General features: G+C 37.4%; 1 long non-coding RNA gene across 2 annotated transcripts; it reads left to right on the top strand.

Moving 5' to 3' along the window:
• The first annotated feature begins 4,021 nt into the window (after window positions 1–4,021).
• On the top strand, window positions 4,022–7,000 carry LOC148790571 (uncharacterized). 2 transcript variants are annotated; one of them, XR_016077784.1, is made up of 4 exons: window positions 4,022–4,158; window positions 4,415–5,552; window positions 5,825–5,957; window positions 6,643–7,000. It is a non-coding gene; the product is annotated as an uncharacterized LOC148790571 (long non-coding RNA). The 2 variants fall into 2 exon arrangements; XR_016077783.1 differs by lacking the exon at window positions 4,022–4,158 and having other exon boundaries at window positions 4,171–5,552.
• The last annotated feature ends 7,811 nt before the right edge of the window (window positions 7,001–14,811 follow it).

Raw genomic sequence — 14,811 nt, 5'->3', positions numbered from 1 at the left:
CCAGACTGTATGACCCCAGTTTGGAGTCATACGGTACCTTATTATCGATTTGGACATTCGATGAATATACCATGGGTTTAATGAGGTTGAGTTAAATTAAATACATGTCTAAGAAGCTTTTGATCTTTATTATATAATGCCAATACCTTGCCTTCACGTCATATCTAGACACCCATCAAAATTTTTAATTCATTTATTTATTTTTCCCTCTCCACCTCTACACAAACGTTTATCTATATTTAATACATTTATAAAAACATTCCTAAAGTTTACAACAACATGGGGTGGGAGGAAGAAGTGTAAGTCTTAATATTATAGTAAAAATCTTAATAATTGGGTGGTGCCTCAAACTCCCCCCAAACAGGTGAGACGTGAAAGTGTGGCGGGATGTGGTCATAGGGAGTTCGTCTTCAGTCAAGGCAAAGCCCATACGAGCAGTTTTTATTGCCTTGCATTGAGAATATCACCATACTTGTATGTTTTATTTAATGGTAAGATATTTCCGATGCAAGGTTGAAAAATGCTGTTAAAATGGCGTGGGCACAGATTTGCCTTGATAGAAGCCGATCTTGGTCATAGGATATTAGAGAGAGTGAATGCCTTATGTGACACCTGAGTGGACGAGTAAACTTATAAAACAAGCCAACAACACAAATAAAGGCAATAAAATGGCACACAAAACAGTAAAATATACTTTATATCACAATATTGAAAAATAATATAATTGTTATATTTTAATAATTCACCTCCCTTTCAAGCAAATGTTAAACTTTTTGGAGATTTAATATAAAGATATCAAAATATTGAAAAATAATATAATTAATTACAATAATGTTATTAGCATTTCCCCACATACAAAATGTATATAATGTCCAAAACATATAAATTAATACTTAGTTGGCATGTTGATGGTGCAGTAGATGAAATCAATTTGTGACAAAGTGGTAGATGATGAGGGCGGATTTGGCCCTCCAATGACATTATGACACCTGGCACCTCATGCCAACTAAGTGCTAACTACACCAGGCAGTTCGTCAGCTCGCCACTTAAAGGCAGCTCGTCACAAGCAACTCGCCACAAGCAACTCGCCACCCAAACAGCACGGCACTTCACAGGCAAACCGACCACCGCATGATAATTCCAAGGATCTCAACACCGTACCCCGCATTTTACGGGATTGTGACTTGTAACGGGTATATTAGCTCACCCACTCCCCGATTTAGGCGGAAATGGGCCACTTTACCAGTTGGTGGCTTTATCCCCACCTAACACGAAAATAGGTCCCATCACAGCGGGAATCCAGGAACTGCTCCACCAAACCCACAAGGACTCCAGTATATAAAGACCTCACCCCCCGAGGAAAAAAGGGGGGAAAAGAGAGGAAAAAGAATGGTAACCCCTACTCTCTAGCTCTCTCATTCTCTAATATCATTCTCAGCTCACTATTAAGTGTTGACTTAATCATCGGAGTGTCCCCGCCAGGTAAGCCACCCCGGGTTCTCTGATTCAGTTATTACAAGCAACCAGTTCCCGCCGTCTACAAAGATGAGCAGATCATCTCTTACAGGGAGCAACCGGGTTGCACTACACCAGGGAGCTCCGCTTCAGCCTCTGAGTCATCGGCCACCTGGGAGCAGACGGGATGACGAGGTACTTAGCCCAAAAAAAATGATACGTGACCGAAAATGGTTACATCAATTGGCGTTGTCTATGGGAATACGCTACAAAAAGCTAAGTTCTCATTCTACAAAAGCTAAGTTCTCATTCTACAAAAGCTAAGTTCTCATCCTACAAAAAGCTAAGTCCTCTTCTCTCAGAAAATAAAACCTCATCAGTCCTCTTCGCGAGGTCCTCTCTACAAAGATGAGCTCTTCATGGCTTCCGCAGAAGTTGGCGGCCAACAGACTACATGGGCACCCTTGCTGGTCGAGCCTTCCAAGGCTCCCGTGCGAGTGGGTGACCGACACCACGAGGCTGATGCAATGCAATCATAGCTCTAAGGCGCCCACCCGGCGACCTACGCGCAGCCTGGTACAGGTACCGACCTAGCAACCTGGCCCAGGCGCGACCTGGCAACCTGGCACAGGCGTGACCTGGCAACTTGGCACATGCGCCGATTGGCGACTTGCAAGACGCGCTCGCCAACGAATTCGACATGCATATCCAAACACTCCCACGATCCTTGGAAGTTGGCCTACGTGTCGAGCGATCTGGAGGGTGGTCAACATGCATGGCAGTTACCTCCAAGAATCTCAAACCACTTAGACGACCTCGTAGAGATCTTGGATATGGTGCGTGAAGCCCACGCCAAACAATGCCTGTATAAAGGCACCAACCCTATAAGCAAGTAAGAAAATTCTAGCTCTCATACTGTGTGATTTTTAGCTCGCAGTCTACTATGAGAGTACTGATTTAAGTCTCGAAGCGACCTCACCGGGTTAGCCACCCCGGTTCCTCTGACATTTAATTCCTTGCAGGTCTTTAAAGAGCAACGAAGCTCATCAATCCAGCTCGGCACCTGATCAGCCCGACACCTCACAGACAGGTTGGCACCTGGTCAGCTCGGCACCTCACAGGCAACTCGACACCTTCTAACTTCTTTCATTAAGTGAAGGATAAAAGGTGTTGCTTGAAGGAATGAGAGGAAATAGATTATGAAAACATGGTAATGACCCCTCCCACAAATTCCTTCAGGTTGTGAGACACTCAAATTCAATACAAAATGAGTCCCGAAAATGTAAAAAAAAAAAAAAGATGAAAACTAAAAAATTGGAGAGGTCAAATGTAATGAATGAAAAGAAAAGGAATTATATTCAATTTATATAATAATAATTGGAGCTGTTCTAAAGCTGAAGATTGCATATGGCCTTGCCTTGCACAAATATGATTCAGACATGATATATTATACATGTGTGAACATATACATGCATATCAGAAAATGGGTGGATATGGTCAAATGGTAAAATTTCTCTTTTATGCAAAATTTTCTCTTGTGGTACACATGTGAGCCAAATTATCATGAACCACCTCTTCAAAATGTCTGACCATGTCAAAGAGTTCCAGTATCCGAAACTTCTATCTTGCCGTTAATGCTGCATTCTTTGGTCATCCATGTTTTGGTTATAAATTCAAAGGTTAGACCAACAAGTGAAACTTATTTTCAGGGGAACATTATCCAAGATTCACCCACCTATCAAAAGGTATTTATGAGTTGGTTAATGACTTTTACTCAGAGAGGATGGCATTCTAGGTCTCATGTTTTCTGTAAAAGTAGCAAGTATGGTTTGACAAGCTAATTGACTATGATTGTGTGATAGACTAAAACAATGTTTGGAATTAGATGAATGGTGTTGAGCAAGAGCAAGAGAAGAGAGGAGGAAGAGAGGAAGAGAAGAGAGGATAGGCGAGAGGACTGAAAGCCCCAAAAAAGTACTGCAGGCGTGTGTAGTAGTTATTATTTATGCTAGTCTGGTCGTACAACCTAAAATATGGGGAAATCACAATAGTACCCTTGTGGTACTAAACCCGTGTACAACAATATCTGTCAACACTCCCCCTCAAGTTGGAGCATAGATATCAATCATGCCCAACTTGTCACAGAGATCAGGATGTCTAGAATGGTTTAGCCATTTTGTAAAGATGTCTGCAAGTTGGTTATCAGAGCTGACATAGGGAGTACATACTTTGCCTGTGATGACTTTATCTCTAATAAAATGCTTGTCAACTTCGATTTGTTTTGTTCTATCATGTGGCACTGGATTGGCAGCAATGCTTATAGCTGCTTTGTTATCACAGAATAGAGTCATAGGTTTGTCCATTGGGAAACCCAACTCACTCAACAGATTCTTTATTCACATACCTTCAGCTACTACATGGGCCATAGCACGATATTCAGCTTCAGCACTGGATCTACTCCAGGAAGGTTCTGAAGTTGATTTACTAAGCCTCACTGAAAACCAGAAAATTCTTGTGGCAAAAGGAATAGTCATTAGCTCAGATCCATCAAAAGTTGTAGGGCCCCAAATGCTTGGTCAAGGATGGCATGAGGTTATGGTTATTGTCCCAATATTGCCAGAACAGCTACTTGTTCATCCATATGGCTCTGTTAGAATAGTTGGAACAGCTGTTGGGGCGAATATTCCTTGGCTATCTCAATATGTAAGATAAAGAAATTTGAGTATAGCTTTTTCAATGAGTTTTTATGTTATAGTTAGGATATTTATTTTAACCGGTTAAATGTTTTTGTTTGTAGTTTAAACTAGTACAACGTTGAGGATTTAAATGATGAAAAAAGTTTTTTTAATTTCTTATTTATATAGTTTTTGTTTAATTTTGCTTTACATGCTTTTCATATTTTCCAAGACAAGTTGCAATGGATTTTATATTTTCTCAATTTAGTTTGTTTGTTCAATAGATAGATTTGATTTTCTCAAGCACGTAGTGAAGAAGCTGCAGAGAGGTGTCCTTTCCCTATCCAGACGGGAAGACAAGATTGGAGATGTGAAGGAGGGGCATTTTGCAGTGTTCACAACAGGTGATGCCGAGCCAAAGGAGTTCCTTATTGCATTGAACTATCTTGACAATCCTGAATTCTTTAAGCGTCTGGAAGAAGCGGAACGAGAGTTTAGATTTGATCAGAAAGGTGTTCTAGCAGTTGTACCTTTCCAAGCAAGTGAGCTCCACAGGATCCTATTGTTATTCTTTATAAGATAACCTAACGATGCTTGGGGCAGGCAGTTCAAGAGACCACATGCAGCAAAGCTATCTGATTTTGGATGTTTAATTGTGTTGGCCCTTGGAGTCATTCTTCTTCAAGAAACAGGTGGAGTAAATGGAACTTCTGGATCACATTAATAATATCCCTCCAATGTTCCTTGAGGAAAAAAAAAATCCTACAATTTCCTTCTTTATTCAGTTGGTCATTGGCCTGGAACTTTGAAGCATGAGAGTTTCTATATTGAGTAACTTGAACAAGAAGACTCTCTTTACAATATTTATTTTCTTCTATCAGATATCAGCCTAATATATCACATGATCCGTGGTTAAGGAACAATCAAGCTCTATGTGGTGTACAATGTATTAGAGGTCAACCAGCAGATCAAGTGATTATGTCAATTTGGATGCACATTGCTTGCTTATTGAAATTGAACGTTATAATGCTTGGATTGAAAATCTATTTTAACTGATCCTTCAAACTGTGACAGATATTTGATAAACTATGCCAAAATTTTGGCGGGGATGTGTTGCCAACTCTGTTCAGTTCTTCAGAGGGGCTTGCAAATTCTTCACCAGAAAATATGAGATTTTGGCTGTGGAGATATATTTCCGATTAAGCATTAGCTATTGTGTTATCTAATATCCTTTTTTGTGGTTTATGCTTTTTCGTTTTAGATTTTTTGGTTGCTTGGTCATGGCAATCACTTTGTCTACGTGTATTGTTGCCCACAATAATGCACTGCTTTCTTTGCTGGTATCAAATACTTTTGCAGAGATTAAGAGCAATGTGTTTAAACGCTTTAGCAAGGACAACATTCACTGTGTGGTGTACCATGGTGAGTTTTTGTTCTACCTTTGTTCTTGTTTGGTGGATTGGTGATCCACTACCACTGTCTGCCTTTCCACCCATTGAATGTGATCTGTGTTTCTGATGCTCAGACTTGTTAATAACTATGAATATCCTAAATGGTCCTGGGTCCTGCTATAATTGCATGCCATGGAGCCAATTGATAGTTCTTCTGATTTATCTTGAAAGGGCAGTCTTGGTCTATCTGTTATCTTTCCAAAACTTTCCATATTTCCTTTTTAATTCTATAAACTTTTCCAGCTTGTATGTAGGATTGGAACATGACAGAGCAATGCCCCAATGTTGATTGCTGGTCATAGTCAAGTGTCATTCTCTCCACAATTGAATGATGGATATGGCACTGAACAGAACAGAATGGCAAAACAGGATTCAGGTATCTGAACCCATATAGTTGGGACAAGGCTTAGATGATGAAGATGAGACTAGCACCATTCTCTCTGAAACTTAAAACTGAAGTAGAAGTTCTTGTATAGAGCCTACTTGTCTCCAGAATAGCACCGGTGTTCTCAAGGTCTTAAGAGAAAAGGTGTAGGGATTTCCAGTAAGGACTGATTTGGACCATGAAATGCTAAGTTGGTTGCAATTATAGAAACTTAAAGTTGCCACCTACCATGATTTTTTTTGTTTTGATAGCAAAAGAAAAATCTTTATCACTTATAATGTGCAAAGACAACACCTTCACTCAAACACAACACCAATCAAGAAAGCAAACACTCACTGACCATTACACCTCTTCCAAAGAAACAGGCTCTCCACCTCTCTCACACCTTCATAGCTAGCAAAAAGAAAACAAGAATCCCCTTCATCAAAGCAACAACTTCAGACTCCCCACTCTCTGCCTGAGCCACTGCCTCTAAACCTCCCACTCAAATATTTCCTCCTACCTGACCATTGCACCCACTGCCTGAGCCACTGCCTTTTGCCTGTTCCTTGTAAGTTGTAATTAGGTACATGCTCATGCTTACATTCTTTCCTTTGAGATAAAGATGCTCGCCATGATGATGCTTTTCAAATTTCTATTTAGGTAATTTTTTCTTCTTTTGTTTGTTGTTAACCAGATTTGGTAAGAAAAGAGAGAGAGAAAGAGAGAGAGCTACAACAAAATGCACAAGATGTTGCATCCAGAAAGCAAAGAAGATGCTAACACATTCCTTGGGAAAAAAATTAGAGAGAGAGAATACACAGCAATATCCATGGGTCTACATGGACTCCAAGAAGTCGTGCTATCAAGACAGATCTGCAAAATGATGTCATTCCTAGACTATTTTATCCCCAGGCACTGGAATCTTCTTTTTTTTTCCCTTTTTTTAGGTGGACTAATTTGGCTTTCCTCAATGTCGTGCTATCAAGACAGTATGAGTTTTACTTGCAACTTTCCCGGAATTAACAATGTCAACAAACAGATCATCCGTAGGCTCCAAATCTCCAATAGTCATAACATCCAACAATTTAGTTATGCCATTAAAGTTTGTTTGAATCACAACTAAAAGAAGCTCAGGATGCATCTCAATATCACCTTGAATAAAACTTGAATAACATCAAGAAAAGAAGTATCGATACAAATTTCCAATAACATTAATTTCAAGTTTGAAAACAAAATTAGACACGGACTCGGTGGCCAATATGTTGTGAAAGGCATTTGGTGGTGGTTATTTTACTATGAACAGTGAAGAATGATTTCTCCTTGTTGGCCAATTGGCCTGATTTATCCAACTCAAATCTTGTTTATCAAGCACATTGCGTTTTAGAAAATAAATAATAATTAAAGATACATCATTTTCAAGGCACAGATTGACACTGGGAGTTCTTCCATGTGAATTGTTATTCTTGTTGTGAGTTACAAATACAAATTAAACCATCTATTTTCATGACAAATTGGTTTGTAAAATAAAAAACACGGAAAACATGGTATTGCTAGTTTACATATTTGTTACCAAAACAGAGATAAAAATGTGTTAAAGAATTTCTGGTTTAAGAATCACGTTTTCATCTAATGATCTTTCATGAGTTCATCATCTTTCCTAAATCATACAATATCTGTACTCAAAAATTTGTTTTTGTTTTAAAAACCATCATTTGGATGGTTTCAAGAAAATACAAATGAGTTCTTTTTTGAAATAAAACAAACTTATTTTTGCATCTCAAAACAAACTCATGATTCAAGAACAATCATGGGACTATTGATGATCCTCGTAGATCTTCAAACTGAAAAGTAAAAGGGAAAAAACAACATTTCTGTTTCTTTGTGGTTTTAGGTTAAATTACACCCATTTGATGTTGATCCCGATTATCTAAATATAGCTCTGGGTAGTTGCTTTTTTAATGAACAAGTTATTAAGTAGGTTGTGAGCTCCTTCTTTATGAATCTGAAATTGGGTTGATTGCTATATATGATAATATTTGAAACTTGCAACAAAGAAAAGAACACCACATTGGCTAACACCCCCCACAATAAGTTATTCAATTCAGCCACCTCAGCCTTTGCATTCTAAAGCCCACTGTTCTTCTAAACTCAATTGATTTATTTGTTTCTAAAAAATGCTGTTGAATAGAAGGATATCAAGAAGTTGATTCATAAGAATTCAACTAGACAGTGACATTGCATAGAGAATTAAGTCATTTGGCTATTGGTAATTTCCTAGATGATGAGATTTTGAGTAAAATCAAGAAAAGAGGCTCCCTGTTTGGGTCAAAAAGGGAAATTCATCTCTGCTACACATGGAAGCATAATGTGGCCATTCAACCCAACAACTTATATCAGCCTTCCACTGCACCAGTTGTATGCTAAGACTATGTTTGGCTTTGATAAAAAATAAGAGAGTAACAGATAAATGAGGCAAAGTTCTCAAGAAACTTTGTGAAATTTCTTGAGAAATTTCCCATCTCTTTCTGTTTCTCTCTTATTTTTCTCTCGAACAAAAACAAAAACAGTCTACATGTTTTAATATTTTAATACCAAACCTTTCCCCCAAAGGGCCTTTATTCTAATCACCAGCTAGCAAGGGTTTTGGGTCTCGATTTTAATTAACCCATCAATGTAGGAAAAAATTATGAAAAATCTCCTAAGTTATAACAATAGCTAAACAATTAAGTGACATAATCCATATGTTTGAGTGTATGCCACACTCCTTTGGAGGAAAGAGCTAAAATGAAATTCAAATGAATGGGGCCATTTTGAGGTCCTAGATCAACTTTTGATATGAAAGATTACTGAGCATTCAGTCTTTTTGGCCAACTGTGAAAGATAATTGCCATGTGTTAGGCTAATCAAGTGTAAAAGATACTTTGAACCTTGTTTGCAACCTCCAATGAAACACAAACATTTTTTTTTTTATAATATTCGAAGGGGCTACACAAGACGGGGAACCTGTGATACCCGCATTGTCATACTCCCAATCAGTAATAAATTGAGACGAATAAGAGAATCACTGGTCAATAAAGTAGTAACAATAATGAACAAATTAGTGGAGCAAAAAAAAGTAAAGTAGAACCAACTGCCATCTTACTTGCAAACCTCCAAAAGTAGAAAATAATTCAAAACAAATACCTATCCCAAGACATTTAATTGATTAACAATATGGACCTTGTCACGGAAAATAAACCACATGAATTCCTTAATATTAAAATGGTCTTAATAATATAATGGAAATCTATTCCAAATCAAATCAGTTTTTATATCAATTACTCTTCTATCAAGAGCACAAAAAAGATATTTTCTTTTGTTTTTCTATGATTGCTAACTGTTTAATTTTATTAAATATATCATTATAAATTGATACTTAATTGTTAAAAATCTATACCTAACTATTACAAACCATACTCAACCATTTATAATATTCAATTGATACAGACTGTTACAAAGCATACTTGATTGTTACAAGTGTATACTCAAACATTACAAACTGATAACACAATTCGTACAAACTATTACACAGCCATACTTTATTATTACAACCAATACTCAACATATAAAAACTGTCACAAACCTGTACTTTAACCATTATAAATCATATTCAACTGTTACAATCCCATTACTAACCTTCACAAACTGATGCCTAGCTAGTACAAACTGTTACAAACCCGTACTCAACCATTACAAATATTTCCAATATGAATTGTCCCATTAACTAATGCTGCTAAAAACAACCCAAATAAAAGAGAGATTCCTCTAAAAGCTATTTTTATTGACTTTTCATAAACTAGTTTGGTAGTTCACACTTTACATAAACTAATAAAATATATTTTTATATGTGAAAGCACATTACTTGCAGTCAAGACCTAGATTTAATTGTACTGATTTACCTCTGGGATTTATTTGAGTTTCCTTGGCATATCCATGTATATCTTAATGTTTCCATTATATACACTTCTGATCTCTATACCACCACTCCTTTACTATTAACAAAAGAGAATATCAAAACGAAAAAATGATTTATGGTCTATTCTTATAAACTCTGTTTTTTTTATCAGTATATTCTTATAAACTCTTTGTGAACTACTACCCAAAAGTGTAATTTTCCTAAACTCTATAAACAGATAGACTCAGCAGAGACCCTCTTCCCTAAAACTCTGTTGTTTCTTTCTTCCCAGATCATCAATAAAGCTGCTGTTGGGACAGTGTTCTCTTTTGCCTAATCCTTCCAATCTCCATCCCTTCAAAAGATACTTAACTGAAGCAGGATAACATCCCTTGACGGCAAATAATTTCATCACTTTGGACCAAATTTTGTTGGAAAAACTGCAGTGAATGAACATGTGCCTAACCGACTCATCATACTCTTCGCACAACTAACAAGTTTCTCTGTCCACCACCATTCCTCTCCTCAACAGATTGTCCCTTGTTAAATCATATTCATATAAGCTGTCCAAACACACAAAGACACCTTTGAGGGCACACATGATCCACACAGCATGAGATGGAAAGCCATTATCCTCTTGTGATATTAAATGATTATAAAAGCACTTCACCGAAAATTGACCAGAATTCTCCCTGGTCCCCACCCTCCTATCTTCTCTACCCATGTCCATCTGGACATTGTACAGCAAATGCATTAGGCCCATCAGAGGTTCAACTTCCCAATCATTTAATTACCTCCTGAACTGTGGTGTCCATGTCATGACTCCATTGTTTTCTGATAGGTGCCCAACTACCTATGCCTCAATATTTGTTGCTAGACCATACAAGGATGGGAAGTCATATTTCAAATGTCAGTTACCACACTAGCAGTCCTAAAGAATTACTCTTTGTCCATTCCCTACTGCATACATTACCCCTCTACTGATCTCTCTGTGGCTGTTCTCAATCTCCTTCCAAATAGAACATCCAAAAGTGTGTTTGGCTTTACCTGGCTCACATCCTGATATCCTCATACTGTATTTGGCTTGAATTACTTTCTTCCCCTGCTCCCCATTCTGCTTTCCGAATCTCCCAGACCACTTTCCCATTGATGCTACATTTACTTCCTTCAACTTTCTCACACACAAGCTTCCAGCTTTCTTTGTCCAACATACCTCATCCCAAGACAGTTTTTCATGCACAAAAATGGAATTTCTAAATTGTAACAGTGTTGTCTAGACAATTCATATAAGGGGTATGCTTGTAAAGGTAGGTTTTTGTGGAGGTGAAAATACAGGGGAGGTTTGAGTATTTTTGCTATAAAACACGGGTAGTTTTTAAATAATTTTCCTTATGGTAGTGACTTCACTAGGCTATAAGCCCAATATTGGCTTGCAGATATCTGTGCAGAATGTCCAACTTCAAATAGATGCATGTTTTTTTTTTTTTTTTTCTTTCTATTCATCTCCCTCTTCATTGAATGAATCTGGTTGGCTGGTAAGTTATACTGTTTCAAGTTGGGCAAAAGTATTTTTGAAACAATCTATATGGTTATCTATGGGTTGGGTTAAATGGTAAACCAGCCTTAACCCTATTGGATCTGGGGTTCAGTCAGCCTCAATAAGGTGTCAGGTTGGGTCAGGTCAAGCTAACTTGACCTGCACCATGTTCGGCAGACCGGAAGCAAACCTGATCCATTGGCAATACCAAGTCTGCTCTGTTTTTTCTTAAAATCTGCATACAAAATATGGTTGAATAATTAACTGGATTATCCATATGAGAAGCATACCTTCTAAAATTTTGCTTCCTTCGAGATGTAAAATAGTTACGGAAGCAAGGGAAAAACCAGTCAGATTCATGCTATTTGCATCCTGAATCTAATTTCTATATCCATCTTTCAACAGGTAGCTGAGAAAGATGAAAAATGATTTTTCTTCAGCTATACCTGTATCTGTTGAGTGCAGACACTATATATACTTACAGAAATGTGATTTTCTTTTCTTTTTGTAGATATTATCTAAAATCAGTGTTTTGTAATGCACCACTTTGTTTCTTTAGTTGAGGGCTTTAGATTGGCCAGTTTGTTATTACTTATGAGTGAAACTGCTGTACATTGGTAAGATAGCATGTGCCAGGCTGAATGGTCACCCAATATGAGTACTATTTCTCTTGGTTCAGAACAGATCACCATACAGACAGGCACATAAACTGCACCCAAGTTTAGGCTGGTACACAACCACCTAAACCATATTTTCTATTTACATCATAATTGAGCCCAAAACAATTCCTATCCACCCTCTCTTTGACCAATCCATCAGCCAAAATGTTTGCAGATTTTTGAACCTTGGAGAATGTATCCAGTTCTCCTGTCAAGCTTCTTATTTTCTCATAACGTATCGATATTGCCAAATCCTTGACAGTTGCTCCTTAACCCTTTCATTGTCACCTTTGAGTGACCTTCCATCACTACATTAGTTTAATGATCTGCTCACCCTCGGGGGAACTTCAAGGGTTCCAAACCTCCACAAAATAGAAAGATAAAAAAGAAGAAAGGAGAGGGAAGAAATTGGTAACTTACTTCACCCTAAGTTAAAGTGCCCTTGCCTTATATAGGCATACATCAAGGTGAATGACACTCTCCCAGTAATTTTAACTAATCGCTTGCCATATGCCACTTGGCATCTTGGTTCCTGGTTGTAGAACTTGCTGATGTGCAGGAACCAAAATGTCTTGGAGGGAAGCCTACTTAAATGGGCCTGGGCTGCGACTGTGGCCTTAATAATACCCCCCATGCCTGTAGTGATAAAAAAAGTAATAAAAATAATGAACTTTATATTGCATAACTTTTTTAGATACCCTTAATAATTGATTGATTTGTAAACAGAAACCAAAAGACATTTCGCCCAAAAAAGAGTGCACCCACAGGCAGTAAGGTGTGATCTATGTTCCATTTAAGGAATTATGTTATCTCCCTTTTGTTGGGAAGAGGATATGATGAAGATTGTTACTTTCAAGTTTTCCACATTGGACTTTTGAGCTTCCAATGATTTTGTTACCCTTGTTTGTTTTCTTCCAAAACCTTGTGAATACAATCTTCATCATGGTAATACAGGACTGTTGGGTATTTAGCAAAATTGACCAATTTAAAGCTATTGGTTCTACACCATTACAGCCTTCAACAACTTTAAGTTATTTACTAGGTAAGTCACTTCTCAAAGGACTACTATAAAAAAAAAAAAATCAAAGGACTAAAACAGATCTAGAGTCACAGATTCTAAAATAGTAGTGTCAGAGACACAAAGTAGGTTGTCCTATATCTGTCAATATAAGAACATACTATCCTAAATCAGTTATTCTGTTTGGTATACAAACCAACAATTTGATCAATATACCACAAGTTTGTATCTTTAAGGGTATAGAATTATGAAGCCAGAGCTCATATGCATGTACATATGATATTCCCATAGCCTCTTATTCAGTGTCAAACATTGTTTTTTTCTTTATCTGAACATGTAAGTGTTTCTGTATGAACATAGTACAGTAGTTATTTTTGTGTGGTTCCAATCTTATATTCATGTTCTTTATGCTTTTTATTTACTGTTATTATCTCTTGTTAAGCAGCAGGGGTATATTTTTCTTTATAACTTTTTATGAGAAACATATAAATGCTAAAGGGGTGTATGAAAACACCATCCTGACTGTTTTGATCAAGCTCACTTCCTTTATTCTTCATACCCCTATCTGAAAAATAATATGTTCCTTAAATGTGCAGTCTTAGGTCTACCTTTTCCTAGGATGTCAATAAGATATTGATATTTAAACAAACATCAAGAAATCTAAAAGTTTGTAGCAATAAAATCAGAACTTTAGCAACTCAAAGAAAAATATCAATTTTAAATTTGTCTCCTTATCACCATGTCCTACGGAGATGGGGGGGGGGGCAGGGGAGCCATGGTGATGGGCCCTTGTCCATCTTTATTTGCTCCTTCTCATCCCGTGGTTGGCCTCCCCACTCAACTTTGCCAATTGAAACCTAACCAAATTTCTTCTCAACTCCATGCAATGAAACCTAACTTTTTTTTTTTTTTTTTTTGAGTTCACATGTAGATGGATATATCTGTAATGAACCCTCTAGGTCTGCTTTAGTACTAACTCCTTGTAGGGACTAAGGGCGCTGCCATTTAACATTATCGGTTCCACCAGTGCCTTTTGCTGTGACTATGGTGTATTTGCAGCATTATGGCTGGCATTACTGACCTGGAACTTTGAAGCATTATGGCTGGCATTATCGGTTCCACCAGTGCCTTGGATGATGATGATGATTCAGTTGGTCATTGGCCTGGAACTTTGAAGCATGAGAGTTTCTATATTGAGTAACTTGAACAAGAAGACTCTCTTTACAATATTTATTTTCTTCTATCAGATATCAGCCAAATATATCACAATATCCGTGGTCAAGGAACAACCAAGCTCTATGTGGTGTACAATGTATTAGAGGTCAGCCAGAAGATGAAGTGATTATGTCAATTTGGATGCACATTGCTTGCTTATTGAAATTGAACGTTATAATGCTTGGATTGAAAATCTATTTTAACTGATCCTTCAAACTGTGACAGATATTTGATAAACTATGCCAAAATTTTGGCGGGGATGTGTTGCCAACTCTGTTCAGTTCTTCAGAGGGGCTTGCAAATTCTTCACCAGAAAATATGAGATTTTGGCTGTGGAGATATATTTCTGATCAAGCATTAGCTATTGTTTTATCTAATATCCTTTTTTGTGGTTTATGCTTTTTTGTTTTAGATTTTTTGGTAGCTTGGTCATGGCAATCACTTTGTCTACGTGTATTGTTGCCCACAATAATGCACTGCTTTCTTTGCTGGTATCAAAT

The sequence above is a fragment of the Nelumbo nucifera genome, chromosome 6 (assembly GCF_055504915.1).
Source record: "Nelumbo nucifera cultivar China Antique chromosome 6, China Antique-T2T, whole genome shotgun sequence".
Taxonomy (NCBI): Eukaryota; Viridiplantae; Streptophyta; class Magnoliopsida; order Proteales; family Nelumbonaceae; genus Nelumbo; species Nelumbo nucifera.
Note: the sequence above shows the minus strand (reverse complement) of the source record. Positions and strands in the feature narration are given on the sequence as shown.